This window comes from Glycine soja, chromosome 6 (assembly GCF_004193775.1).
Source record: "Glycine soja cultivar W05 chromosome 6, ASM419377v2, whole genome shotgun sequence".
Lineage (NCBI taxonomy): Eukaryota > Viridiplantae > Streptophyta > Magnoliopsida > Fabales > Fabaceae > Glycine > Glycine soja.
This window is the reverse complement of record NC_041007.1, coordinates 13,093,142-13,109,338: the sequence shown is the minus strand read 5'-3', so window position 1 is coordinate 13,109,338 and position 16,197 is coordinate 13,093,142. Positions and strand designations below refer to the sequence as shown.

At 29.7% G+C, this 16,197-nt stretch overlaps 1 pseudogene; it reads left to right on the top strand.

Moving 5' to 3' along the window:
* The first annotated feature begins 570 nt into the window (after positions 1–570).
* On the top strand, positions 571–7,915 carry LOC114415852 (annotated as a pseudogene).
* The last annotated feature ends 8,282 nt before the right edge of the window (positions 7,916–16,197 follow it).

The following is a 16,197-nucleotide window of genomic DNA, read 5'->3' as shown; positions in this document are numbered from 1 at the left end:
TAAAATTTTAGTTCTTTGCAAAACTAAAAATTTGGTATTAAGTTAAATACAAATTGGGTTGTCAATTTTTTCTATGGAATAAATTTAAATGAAAAATAAAAGAATTGAAAGATACAGTTTTATGTTGATCTTTTTTATTTCATTATTTATACCTTTTGTCTGTTGATAATATACTATACTCTACATATGCTAAGATGGTTCTAGTATTGGAAAAAATTGAGCAAGTTATTATGAAATTTTGGCTTCATTTACTTGTTAATATTTTGGTTAATTAAATAGTGAGTTATTGTTCTATCCTATTTTTAAATCATGAAATTTGTCATTATTAATGTTATAATTTATTTTTTTGGTTATAGTACAGTTTTTGTTGAAGAAGGTTATAGGGAGATTATGAAGGACATGGGAGAAAGTTACTGACAAAATATGTAATGAATAAATTATACTCTTTGACGGTGCTGTATGATTTATATTATTTACCCAAGTGGAATAAGGTTATTGTTATTGTTAAAAAGTTAAAATTATATAGAATGCAATTAAGAAAAAAAAATATAATTTTTTCAAGGGGGGTTGATTTCTCGAAAGGAGCAAGAGGGTTAAAATGGTAAATTAGGAGCAGCATCTCTACACATAACTAACCGCCATTACCAGAAGAACATAGCAGACGTTGCAACAGCGTGAGCCATGAAATGTTTCTCTTTTCTCTACCTTCCATTCGCTTCATGATTCCTCCTCACCCCAACAACCTCCTTCTTCACCCTTCTCCACCATCCACTTTTTCCTCTCTGGACAAATGTGGCGCCGAAACTTCTTGAAGCTCCACCACCTCAGTCTCAGAGCTTCGGGGAAGAGGTTCGTGGCGTTGTGGGGGAACGGTGATTTTGGGAGAATTGGGTCTTGGCAACTTGGATTCGCAATGGAAACCCGTCGTCTGCCCCGCGTTCCGCGACCGAACCCTAAAGGCCATTGCTTGTGGTGGTGCTCACACCCTCTTCTTAACAGGTTCACTTTTTGTTCAACTTTGTCAAACTGAGTATTCTTCGGTTTTCTTTTAACCTCGGTTTGGAATGAGGGAAAGAGAGTGGAGAATAAAAGTTTCAAGAAGTCAACTTCTTCTTTCCACTCCCTCTTCAACAAAACAGAAGAAAAGACATCGTTATCCGTGTTTTCTTTCTTTCTATTTATTTATGATAAAATAAGCTATGCAATCATTCAACCATAACCCATAAATGATAAAACTGTGGTAATGCATGACCGTTAAACTTTTTATTTATTCGTTAAATTTAATTGAGGATTAAAGAAAAAACGGAATTTTGAGTCGTTTTCTGCTTAATCGGTTAAATAATATTGTGTAATAGTATGAAGTGCAATTGTTTGTCGATTATATAAGTACAGATATTGTTGGAGTCTTTTTTGTGGTTCGTGTGGGAATTTTGTAGGGAAGGGATGAAGTGGTTTTTATCTTGAATTCATTGGAATTGGAATGTCTTTAACTTCCTAGTTGCTGGTTTAGCTTAGTAACAGCTTTCACTGTGCTATTGGATTGGATGGTACAATGGCTCTGTTTAAAATTGGTGATGGGTTTTCGTGACTATTGAAAGTCCACAACTCCTTATAATGCCTGTGTTGGAGCTCATAAATTGTTCTCCTTTCACAGACAATGGATGCGTTTATGCTACTGGTCTTAACGATTTTGGACAGCTTGGTGTATCAGAGAGTAAACACTACTCAGTGGTATGATTTCTTCACCTTTTTACCTGTGCTTTTTTTCTTCTTCTAGTGAACTTATCACCGTTGCATTAGATTGATTGTTCTTTTGTCCAATTGTTGACGAAAGCATTCCCTTTGGACTTCAGAAAGAACCGGAAAATTTTACTTGACAGCCTTTTTCTTGCTTGGGATATTTCAGGAGCCACTTTGTGTTTTTGGAGAGGAGAAGAAAGTTGTGCAGGTCTCTGCTGGTTATAATCATTCTTGTGCGATTACAGGTTTATTCTCTTGCATGCTAAATTGCTAGTGTCCACCACACCAATAGTACAAACCTCAACTCTCAATAACTTTTATTTGATATGGGATTTTTTAGAATGTGAATTTGGGTCTAACTCAATCCCAAAAATTAGCTTATAGGATGACGGTTATCTCTCACTTATATATTCTATTGTGGTCTAATCTCTAGCCGATGTGGGACTTGAGTTTTTCTCAACAAGATGGTTTCTTTTCACCTCCAAAATGAATGTTTGATATCTTAAGTTCTTTTACCCTTTGAATTTCTGTATATTCTTTACCTTCCTATTTTTAAACATTGTCTCCCCCCTCCTCCTTGTCTCTGTTGTAGTGGATGGAGAGCTATACATGTGGGGAAAGAATACAAGTGTGCAGCTTGGACTTGGAAAAAGTAAGAACTAAACCTTGTATTAGCATTTAATGGTCCTAAAGATTTTTTTTCTCCCTGAACCTGGACATATTATTATGTATACCTTTTTAAAACTGGATACTCTTGGTAGTCAGAGATGTTAAAGCTGTTCAAAGAAAAAGGTTGGTTGGTAGCATCTACTTTAAAAATAACACCTTTTTGCTGGAATGTAGGGGCTCCAAACATAGTGCCTTTGCCAACTAAAGTGGAATACTTGAATGGAATCAACATTAAAATGGCAGCTCTGGGTTCAGACCACTCACTGGCTATTAGTGGTATGTAAAAGATAAAAATCATTGTTTTATATTGTATTAGTTACTGAGATTGTTTTATCTTCCTTTTTCTCTTTCTATATTTTAGTATTTTTTTTTAAATGAATTCATTATTTAGTTTTGGTTTTACATATGATTGGAATGTAAAGAGAGATTGCACAAAAAATTAGATTGGTGTTATTTTTTGGTCCAATCAATCTGCACAAAAATCTCAAATGATTTATTTTATTCATATGTGAATTTCCATGTCCCATTTAACTATTTTTGAATTAGATATGAATTGTATGATGATAAACTTGTATGACAGCGGAAGGTTAGGATTAATAGGTTAGGACTTTGGATTAGGGTCTTGTTGGTGGCTCTCGTTAGAATATATGAAGAATGCCAATTAGAACTAGCAATAGCAAGTTTCTCGTGTATTTTATGGATATTTTCTTAATTTAAGTAAAATTTAAAATATATAATTCAAAATAAAAATATTTGAAATTGTTAGAGAAATATGTATAATTAATTAAAATAAGTGAATATAAAAGTGTCTTTCAAATTAGGAGGAAAAGAGTAAACTTTAAAATATTAAGAGTTAATTTGAGCATATAAGTAGCTGAAATTTGAGACAAGGAAATGTACAAGAAAAATAAAAGTAAAAATAATTAAAATTAAGATTTGAGGAAAGAACTAAGAAATCTTAATGTAAAAGGAAAATATGAAAATAATTAATAATTTGAGAATTTTTAAAAAATATTAAAGTATTAAATAATGGTGAAACTATTTGTCACAGAGAAATAGAGTACAATATATTTCCTTATGTTTAAGAATGAGAACTTAAATTTATAACATAGGGGTTGGTATGCTTCAACAGTCAACACAATTGAATCAAATAATAATTCACAAAATAGTTCTACATGAAGTTAGCATGTTAAAATTCTATGTATTTTTGAAACTGTACAGCAATTTTGAGACCATCCATGATAAGTATGGTCCCAACCCAACTAATTTCATCATGATGCATTGTGGACCTGTAATTTGTCCACACTTGAAGCAAAAAAGAGTTATGTTTAAGGTGGTGTATAAACAATAATCAGGCTTACACCGAATGGTATTGGCTTAAGATGGTGTTTGAAAATTTATATTCTCTTCATGATACTATTTTCTTATGCTACCAAAGGCATAGTATATTACATCTTGTGGATTTGATCCACTGTTTTTATTGAGTTCCTCTTATTAAGCATGACTGTAAATTGTACAATACCTATTCATAATATCTTCTTAATTCTTGTTTCTATATTTGCTAGATGGTGGAGAGGCCTTTAGTTGGGGAGTTGGAGTGTCTGGTAGACTTGGTCATGGTCATGAGTCAAGCATCCTAGGATTCTTCAAAAGTTACAGGTTCTGCCAGTTCTTTTCTTTTACAATTTTAACCCTCGTTAGTTTATATCTCTGCTCTGTTTTATATTATGTTTGGTATAAAACTTAACACTTCACCTCCTTGGTGTTTCCCGTTAAGACAATAACTAACCTTGCACTTACTTTAAAAATCTCTAATTCCCATTCTTCTTTTCATTTTTACTCTCCTAGATTGAGCAGCTATTTTTCCACCCTTTTTTTGCTACCTTGCACTTAGGAGATGCAATAGGCCATGCCACATAAGAGAGGCCTATGGCCTAGTCCACATTAGGCCTGGGTCAAGTCTGGCTTTGTTATGAAATAAACTAGGTCAAGATTTTATAAAAGTCTATTTGGTTAAAAAGGTCAAGTTTTAGGTCATTCAAAACAATTTTAGGCCTAACAAGCCTACCTATTTAAGTAAATAGTTTTTTGTTAGTATTATTACTATATTAAGTTTTTCATAATGTACTAAAAATCATGTTTTTTTTTTTACCTTTTTAAATACTAAGCACGTTGACTTACATAAATAGTTGAGCCTATGAACTTATTTGAAAGATAAACTTGAGCCCTATTTTATTAGAGGCCTTATTTCAAAATAGACTTTTAAATAAGTTATCTTGAAGGTCAATTTAGACCTTAAAATTAGGCTTATGTAGTTATATCATATAATCAAATTAGACTTCACTTTTATAAAGCCTAGCCTACTTATTTTCATTTTCGTCTCATGCCTTGAGTAGCAGTGGTTTTAATTTTTTTAGTTTATAGTTTGTTTTACACTGAGGGTGAGCCTTGGCACAGCAGTAAGGTTGTACCTTGGTAACCAGTTGGTCTAGGTTCAAATCTGGAAACAACCTCTTTGCATATGTAAGGGTAAGGTTGTGAGCAATGCTTGTGGCTTTTATCCAATTGGAATTCGGTACAGAAACATCACACTTAGAATATATTAAAGAATACCTTTTGCACTCAAAACATTCTGTAGAATTTCTAAATTAGAAGCTTTAAGAAAAAATTCACCATGCAAACAGAGCTGCTTTGACTAGGACTCCATGCAACCTTTACCATACTATTCAGTTTCTGTATATCTGTATTGATATACTTTTTCATATCATGCAGTGAGTATACCCCAAGGCTTATAAAGGATCTTGAAGGAATCAAGGTGTGATGTTGAACAGATTGCCTTCTTGCTTCTAATTTAAGATAGTTATATTTGCTTCAACTTTTTAACTATAATGTTTATTGTTTTGCCTTCATTCTTGAATATGTTTAGGTAAAATATGTAGCTTCTGGGTTGCTAAATTCAGCTTGTACTGATGTTACTTGAATCTAATTAAATCTTTTGTCTTTTTATATATTTATTTGTTTCAGACCTTATTGTAATATTCATTGGGAATTTGTTTGCTCTGTCTTGATGTAAATTTTGCAGAAAATGGTTCTGTTTTTGTATTTGGTGAAAGGGCAATTGAAAGATTGGTATGTTCAATCAGAAGCAGTTTTTTTTTTTCACTCACTGTCTACTGCTTGTAATGACTAATATTTTTTTCAATCAAAATCATCAGCGTTTAAAGGCGATGAGCGATGCAACAAAACCATCCTTGATCGGTGAACTTCCATCCTCAAAAGTTGTCTGTGGTGGCTACCACACCTGTGTCCTGACAAGTAATTTGTCAGTTTCAGAACTTAACCATGTGTTTATTTGTTTGTGATCATTTATTTACTGTTTCATTCTATTGTTTTCCTATAGATTCTGGTGAGCTTTATACTTGGGTTCAAATGAAAATGGCTGCCTTGGTATTGGGTATTCTTTCTTACTTAGACTTGTTACTTGGTCATTTCCATTTTTGGCAGTTACATTCTTTTTTGTATCTGCACGATCGTGTTTTAATTCTTCAAATTATGTTTATCTAGTTCCTCGGATGTCATTCATCTGCCTGAAAAGATCAAGGGCCATTCTTGAAGTCTTCTGTTAGCCAGCTTTCTTGTGGTTGGAAGAATACTGCAGCCATTTCTGGTAAGTTCTTCCCTTTGAACAGTCAAGAGAGAAAAAAGAATTGCCATAAAGTACTTTTTTCTTTTCAGATTGATGTAAAGGCAACTTTCTTTTATTATAAAGGAATAATTTTATTTCATCAAGACACATATAAAAGAGAGCAAAGAAAATATCAATGAAGCAAAGCCTACCCAATCTCAACAAATCTGCTAGGGAAACCCTTTTAAAGACTATGTGCTTTACAGCAAGTAGTGGCCAAATGTTAGAGGTCGCCACAAGTCAAATTTTATTCTGTAAACTTTATGATCATCTTAAATTGAGCCAACCCAATAACCTATAAAAACTTCGTACCCCATTGCCCAGAGGCTCTTTGCTATGCGAAGGTATGGGGGAGGGATGTTGTACGCAGCCTTACCCTTGCATATGCAAAGAGGCTGTTTCCGGATTCGAACCCATGACCAACAAGTCACCAAGGCACAACTTTACCGCTGCACCAGGGCTCGCTAAACCCAATAACCTATCCATTAAAAAAATAAAAAATATAATAAGAATCTGAAAAAAGGATTGAAAAGTTAATAGGAGGGAATTTGAAGTGGATTGGATCGGACGGGTTTAAATTTTATCAACCTGAGTTCCAACCTGAGCTAATCAGGATGGGAAATGTTCTACTGGAATTAACCTGGATACTGACTAACGCTTTTCCAAGCTTATCCGGGAATTTTTCATTGACTTTCAGAAGGAAGAGTGTTCACGTGGGGCTGGGGAGGTTCCAATGGGACGTTCTCTGAAGTTGGACATTCTTCTAGTGGACAACTGTTATGCTTCTGCTTCTCAAACAATTTATAAATCCTAGTACTGATAAAAATGCATTAAGAGCTGGTTACACATACACATTTTATACACTAAGGACCGAATGCTAGATTCTATGACAAGGACAACAAAAGAGAACCAAGAATCCAAGAATTTATTTAATTGACGAGAAATTGTACAATTAATCATGACGTCCGTGTGTACATTAAATTTCACTCCCACACGCACACCCACACGCACATAAGCTTTATAATTGAAGACATATCACCTTAGACGAATGTGTGATCTGATAAGTGACACTGGTGCTTCTCTTAAATAAATAATTAGTTTTTTGCCTTTAATTTTGCTAAAGTCCACAATTATCTGCCTTGCGCAAACTATAAATAAAGTTTATGCCTTCACTCAGGGTCATGGAAGTGATGTCGACTATATAAATCCTACAAGAGTTTGCTTTGGAGAAGACGTGAAAGCATTGCAAGTTTCATGTGGGTTCAATCATACAGGTGCTATACTTGAATATGCATAGGTTGGCTGGTCTAATTATTAATAATTATTGGTAATTCATCCAGAAGATTCAGAATGTGTTTCATCTCCCCTTGTATCTTCTACACGTTATTTTTGGCAAAATATGCATCTTCTAATCCATCCAAGATCCAGGAAGTTGCAGCATGCCCCAATTGAAGCATATATTATCCCCCTGTTGTATTATACCATTCTTTTCTCAGGAATATACACACACACACACACAAATAAAGCTTCCTAGATGTACAATGGTGCTTGTGTAAAGAAAGAGCAAAGATAGCTGCTTCAAATAAATAATGCAAGGGAATGACAGCAGAGAATGAGGTTTCTTTTTTTTTGGTTAGCTGAGTTAATACTACTCTAGAAACAGAGGTAAATGCTTATGTCATTTGCTCTTCTTTGAGAACTATGTAAAGTAAATGGTCAGTTGGCGATGCAATTATATGAGCCTATATGTCTTGCTATTTGCCACCCTATGCCCAGATACTTTTCCAGCATCATAATTGAAAAGGCATTTTTTTAGTTGTATTTTTTTAGAGATTCTCAGTGATTTATGGCCCTGCAATCCACCACTGAAGGCATTACATCCATCAAACATGATGCATATGGGAATGGGAATCCCAATAATATGGTACAGCCATGAGAGTTTTCAAAATTACTCCTATCATCTTATAATAATCTTAGTGTAAGAAACAAAAATTTATTTCAAAATAATTATTATTTTAATATTTTTAATGTAACATTAATTTTTGTTTACTTATACACTTTTTATAATAGTAAATGATATGGACTACAAAAATAAAAAATATATTATTGATGATAAGATTAATCTTATAAAATTATCTTTTTAATTATTTATTGATTTTTTTGTCTGTAAAATAATTTAATACAATAATTATAATATAATGGAGAGAGTACAATGCAATTAATCGTTATGGTTTGGCCCTCATATTTTACAAGAACAAGACCGCTTTTGTTTTTTACTACTATGTCATAGGTGTATTTACTAATTTTTATAGCTATTTTTTATGATTCTCTCTTGATTACATTTATTTATTTATTTATTTACCAAACTTGAATTCAAAACTTTCTTTAAAGAATTGAAGTTCGATTTTACTTGGATTAAGATAATGTTGGTGAATAAGACTATGGTATTGACTCCAATAATTTTTTTTATGCACGTCAATTTTTTTTCTTTTTTAATGATTTTTTTTCAACATTGTAATTGTAGTATCATGGCAGCAGGCAGCAGCCCAGTATTTCAGTTTTGTTTGGACCCGTGAGCAGCGTTTTGTGAGTGTGCAATAACATACTGTTATTTAGAAAATAAAACTTGAAATAAGATTTTTATGTGCTAAATGCAATGGCAAAAACTTAAACATCTTTTGATTTCCTTCTTTGATGAATAATTTTAAATCCTGCTATATCTTTTTACTAATCTTCTTACTTTCTTGTATAATTATATGCATTTTATATTTTCAAGACATTGAGTATAATTTTTATTTAAGTTGTTTCTTCATGAAGTTTACCTATATAGGTAGAAGGAAAATTTATAGATGATTTACAGAAGGGCGTAGTATTATTCTTTGTTAACAATATTATTCTTATATGAAATGTCACATCTTCACCGGTTGATATATATGTCTCTAATCGCATCTCTTGGAGTTTTTTAAATGGAAAAACGGTTGCTTACAGTTTTTTTTCTTCCATTTGAGTAAATTTCTGTGCTAATGAGAATTTCTTAAGAATGAAATATGTATTTTCTGTATGAAATTGTTTTTTAACAATAAAAAATAATATTTATCTGACATATAATAATACATATAACAATATCATAATTAAGTGGAAAAAAATATAAATTTCTTAAAGTTTTTCAGAATTTTTTACCATTAAAATAAAATTACATATGGAATTTTTTCAATAACAGGATCACAAAAAGTTACCCGAGAGAAAAATAATAACATAACAAATTCACTTAAATTTCCATTTAAGGTGGTGTAATATATGCTATAAAACAGTAGATGGTAATAAATGTCTGCGCTGATAGGTCAATACATTGGGACAGTTTATAGCTCGATATTTGAGTTGATAAAACTTTTTCGTCCAACCGTTTAGAAGCAAGTTATCATTATTATGTTATTAAATCTGCTTACTTTGTTATTTTTGCAAGTATGCCAGGTATATTATGTTATCAAGTTAGCTTATTTAAGATATGTTAGATTTTAGGTAAAAGAATCTAATATTTGAGAGTAAAATCAATTTGAAATCATATTTGATTATCTCTTAAAAGCATATTTGAGAGTGTATTTTTGCAAACTCAATTTATAACTTAAGTTTAATTTAAATTTAAATTTACAAACTTTAATCTTAAAAATATTGAATAGAGTATTTGAGTTACTGGTCATAATCTTTATTTGAGTGAGAGTGAGTCATAAAACTATAATAATAAGTAGTACAAGATTGAACCCAAAAAGACTGTGGGGGCGTTCAAAACTCACCTCTAAGTATATCTTTGACAGTGAAAAAGAAAATTAAATTAAAAATAAAAGTAGAAGTCTCACATAATTATTTTTTGCTTTGAGTCTCATTTGTCTCTACCAAAGGGCCCGGAAAATGCGCAATGAGGCAAGGACGAGTGATGAGCCCATAATTGAAAAGGTGGTCACTACGTGGTCCCCACTTTCACAAAACCCTATGTACACGTGCAATTGTTCCCTCTGCACATTGGGACCCACTCACATTCAATGGGTCACGTGCCAACGCTTCCACCCTACCATGCTCCCCAATCCTAGCCTTCCATTTTATTTTCTTTTTAGGTTATGTTTGATAGGAACCTAAAAAAATAAATAAAAAAAATTAGATGTTTGATTGAGATAAAAGAGGATGTAAAAAATAAAAATTTAACCTAATAATAATAATAATAAATAATGATTCAATAAAATATCTATTGTACTTTCATAATAATTGGATATTCACTTTTTTTCAGTTAAGAATAAATTCTTTTATTACAAATTTAATGCACATAATAAATAAATTATGTAAGTTGCAAAATCAATTATCATGTGAATTCAGTCAAATTTAAAAGTTATAATGATCACATAATTATTTATGTTAATAAAATAATTGATTATGTGTGAAATCAAAATATGTGTTATCCATATCAATTTTGACTCATAGGTAGTTGTGACTTTCATTTTATTTTTAGATGAAAGTTTTAAGGTGCAACACCTATAATTTTTTCAAAACTTTCTTCTAACTTTGATTCCTATATCTTGTCTCTAAACTTTCACCTCAAATAAGCTATATTCACTTTAATTATGATTCATTCCCTTAAACCAACCATATGTTTAGTCATTCACTTTAACATTTATCTTACCTGTTTATTTGTCTATTTGTTTGTAGAAAAAGAAAAGAAAAAAATGATTGAAATGAATAATAAAATAAAATGAAACTCACATATTTATGCTATTTTAATTCAAATTTTTATTTTCAATTCACTTTTATTTTACTCCACCAAACAAACCCTATGCCTTATTTGATTGTAGGAGAAAAAAGAATCGAGATAGATAAAAATAATAAGGATAAGTAATAATAAGTGAAAAAAATAAAGATATTTCATTGAAAAAAATAAATAAAAGATAAAAAAATGAGTAGAAATAGATAAAAAATAATAAAATAAATGTCACTATTTTTTTCTTTCTAAATCTTCTTTATCAAACAATCCAAAAAATTTATATATACTTCCCTCCTTTCAGTTTCTTCTTTACCAATAAGAGGAGTAGAGTTCAATATAATTATTTTTGATAAATTGATTTTAAATTTACTTAATTAAATTACAATTTGATTCTTATAAAATATTTTTTTGTCTTACTCTTTTAAAGATTTTTTATTTTAGTCTGACCACTAACAATTAAATAGTTAATTAATTTTTCATGTCATTTAAAAATCTAACGAATAATCACATATATATTTTTGTGCAAAATATATTTTTAATTTCTTATTAACTAATACTGACGTCATTTATTTTGAGAACAATCAAATAATAGATTTTTTTTTCCTGGATAAACAGAACTTTTCTGTTTTATCCAGGCCTGCCGTAGCATTCTAAAGTGCAGCAAACATAGCTATTTAAGGACTCTTCCTAATAGGCTCTATTATACATCTCATGCTTACAAGGATTGTTTAATTTTAAGTAAATCACCATTATTTATATAAATAATAATATTATATCATAATTAATATATTTTAAAATATTATGAGATCTATATAAACTGAATTTAAATATTCACTTTAACCATTTTAGTATTGAAGTGAAATTTTATTTAAAATATTTAAATCTATAAAATGTAAGAGTCATAAAATTATAATAAATAATTCATATAAATAACTTTGTATTATAGATGTTAACAAATAGTTTACGTAAACATAACCAGTAAGAACAGATCCTTCAATAAACTTTGAATCAGTTGATAAATTAGTAATCCCGCCGCAGTTGAAAGCTGAGTAAATAATAATAATTTTTCTTCTTCTTTCGGTTCATGATAAGATAATATAATCATTGCCTGTAAGAGAATGTAATAGTTTTTTGTTTTTAAACCTTCCTGTTGTTGGTTCCTTAACATGTAAATTAAAAGTTATTCGGATAATATTTCAATTATTTTTTTAAAAATAATTTTTTGTTAGGTTTTATTTATTTATTGATCGAATTTAAAATTAATCAGGATCTTTTTTAGTTATCAAGAGGATGTAAATATTAATTCTTATAAGAGCACAATTTTATTGACGTAGAGAAGTAATGAAAGATGTAAGATGTATTTGTGATGCTTTGCTCTCTTGTTAGTTAGGTTGTCCGGTTCTACGCTTCCGTTGACACAAACATGAGCTTCCTCTCCAATGCAATTGCAATGCCCCTTTGACCTCAATTTTCAAAATCCTTTTCCTTTTCCTTCTCTTATCATGCTTCATTAACACATGGTTTCCTCATTTCACCGACTCATATTTTATGTTATACAAATCATCCTTTATTATGGTTTTGTAAGGACTAATTAGTACACGGTTGCATTCAAGTTTTTGCAATTTTCATTTTGTAAATTTAAGTTTTTTTTTAGAATATTATAAGTATTATTTATTAGAAATAATCACGTTCAAGTCAAATAGAAAATCATTATAAAAAAAAAATCTCTAAATATTTAATATATATCTAAAACTCAAACTCAAAGCTACATATTTAATATATAATCACGTTCGAGTATATTTGATTTAACATTTTTCCTTTTCCTGCCATGTGTGTTCCAATTAGCCAGATCAATCAACGGTTGATCATGAATAGAGAAGCAACATGAGTGATGCGTTGGCCAACTTACGTTTAGGGCTCCACCACCAAATTGCCAAACATGCACTTGGTTTGAAGTTAAATATAGTACATAGGTGTATAAAATAATCAAACAGAAAATGAAACATACCATCAAATTGATGATTTATTTAAGGCAGCTAAACAAGAAACCAAACATGATTTTATTCCTTATTTATGGAAGAGGAGAATATCTTAAGACTTATAAAATGAGCTATAAAATATTTTTTGTAGGATAAAAAATTGATGATTTAAATCTCAAATATCTTATGTATAATTTATTAAAAAGAAATGTAAATATTTTCCTAAAGTATCAATGTTTTTAATGAAATAAAGGTTCGATCTTTATTTAATAACTCTAAGTTTCTCATTAATTGACTATTAGAGTAAGTCGAATCCTGATATCCCATTGTAGAAATAATTATCGACTATTAGATTGTCACTCAATAATATTTTGATAACTATTTCTACAATGAAATCATAAGTAGCATAGTATATCTGATTTTCATTTTATATAATTGGTCAGTTATCCATATCCAAGTGCTGGCGCTAAAAATATTTATTATAGAGGCTAACCCATTTACCATTGACTAACGACTAATTCAGCCAACTAATTCAGTTGATAACTATTGACTAACGTGGCTCAATATAAACGGATTTTAGATTTGTCTAATGCTAAAAACGATTGATGACTACATTAGACGTTCTGACCATTAACAAATATTTTTGACAACTACCGAAGAAAATTTGAATTGAGAAGCAACCTATAAATAGACCTACTTTGCGGAAGAACAAGCTGGAGGAAGATTCGAACATAGAGACATTTCTCAAAGGCTTAATGCTTTATGAAGCCATGATTGATCACCTAGCTTATTTTTCCAAACAGAGGTCAAAGCATGAAAAAATGTTCAGGGACATGTTTCAAGACAAGGGCCCATGATGGAAGCATGCACTTATTATTAAAAACTATTAGTATTTGTATTGTTTAAATATTTTGTGTAATTTATTATTTTAAATATTTTATATTATCAATTATTTGATAAAACTTTATTTTTTTTAAAAGACAAGCTAGCTTAACCTGTCAATCTATTTTCAGGCAAAATTAGCCAATAAGTTCATCTCATTATATTTGAGTGAATCAACCTATTCCAACCCATTTTTTATAGATTAAAATGGGTTGGATCAACCCATTTTGTCATCTGTATTTCTAGAGATCCAAATTTATTTCAATTTTTCTAGCCTTACCTAGTATAGCTTGTAATCAACTTTTGGTCAGAACGCATTAAGTTGGATATCTTATTTTACCATTTATCTTTAGTAATTCATCGTAATTGGGTGGAGAATAGAAGAAAGAATTTTTTATATAATGAAAAAATACCTTTATTTATATCATCTAATTCTTATTTACAGTATTTATGTTATTTTAATTTATATACATTTTATTAATTTTCTGTTCTTCCTTTTTGTTTCTTATTAAACAATTTATAGATAATATAATTTTTAATTTCTTTTCCATTCCTTTTTTTTCCTCTTACTTTTCTTTCACTTTTTTTTCTTAAATCAAACACACCCAAAAGTTATATTTAAAATAATTTATAATTATTTAGTAATATAAAAATCTTTATACACACAATATATAAAAATTAAACTCATAATCTGTGTTAATCAAGTTACAAAAAGTCTATTATTCTAATGAACTTGATTTGAATAAGTCTTACATTCGTACGTAAAAGAAAGGATCATTGTTGTTGGAGCCTCGTTTGATACAAAAAGTCTTTTACGTAATTACTCCTAAGTTGTCAGCCTGCATCGGAACTTATCAAGCAGCATTCAAACACCGTGGTCTACGGATGTTGAGACCAAAATTATATATACTTTTTTCCATTTTAAAAAATTTAATAATTCAGTATTTTTAATTGTTTAGATTTATTTGTATTTTTAAAACTAAAAAAGTTAATTATATTTGTCAATTTATTTTTCCTTTTAATATTTCTTCTAGATAATTTAAGATATATAATATACAAACTAAAAAGCTAAAATTTTAGCTACTATTAGTAACAGTATTTTTCGAAAATTATTTTTATTTAAATAAATTTGTTATTGTTTTTTTATGCTACCTGTTAAATAACGAATCTGATTGCATGCACACCTTAAGCTTCCTTTCTAACTTTCCTATCAATTTTACCATATATTACATGAGTATTTTTAAATTTAAGTCAAATTTAAAATAAAAATATTTAAGAGATAAAAAGATCATCAATGTTAACAAATGTGAAATAAGCATTTTAAAAATTATAATAAAATATTTTTTACTGTTAATAATAATTATAATAATTTTATTTATACAATTTTTTTTATATAAAATCATACTTTTAAGATTGGGGGAAAATTATGTAAACGTATAATTTACTCCCTTTGTTTTAGTAGTAGTACGTACTTTATACGACATTTAAAATTTTGATATATATATATATATATATATGTATTAAAAAATATAATTAATATTTTAGATTTCATAAAAAATATTCATGATATATCATTTATTTCTTTAATTAATTACAAACATGAGAAAGAATACTTCTAATATTGATTAAGGTTATATAAACTTAAATGGAGGGAGTAATTAATAAGTAAGAAACACACTTACATGTTTACTTAGTTACTATGCAAATGTATAATTTCTATTAAAATTAGGGTAGAAGATTTTTGGATCCCTAGAATTTGAGTCAAAATTGATTTTAATTCTTGTAGTTTCAAATTGATTTGATCCTTATTCTTTAAAACATATAGTTGAATTTAGTTCTTATTCGATCTCTCGGTCGTGAATGTACACGAACTACGTACACTTGTTTATTAAAGTACAGGGATATATATTAATGATAGATTTAAAACTACAAAGACTAAAACCTAAATTTGGCCGAAAAGACAAGGATTAAAAACAAGTTTTACTCTTAAAATTATTCAATTTTTTGCAAAATGTAATTAAATAGAGGAATAAAAAAAATAGGGAGAGGTACTATAAAAAAATATTGTATAAATAATAATATATCTGAAAATTTAAGGTCACAAATGGGCTTAGACCATTTAGATTTCTGAGTGTGGTTTTTGGATTGTGGAGTAGTGGTATATGGGCGTGCGGGTAAGGTAAGCGATCGTACAGGAGAGTTTGAAAGTAGGGGTTGGAAAAGGCTAAAAATAATAAGGTAATCATGAAAGAATCGCCATTAAAGCTATCTAACCCTTTTCCTTTTGTCTTCTTCTCTCTGTTTGACTGCCGCTAGCAGGTAACAGGTCGGTTGGTTCACCGGCATCACCAGGTCACTCGCATAGGAAATCTAACAAAATTCCTACTTTTTAAGCCTAGCCTACTACTACACTCTGCATTATGCATCATACACTTCTTTTTTTACTAATTTGTTTTTTGTATTTGTATAAAATTACAAATAGTAAGGACGGAGGG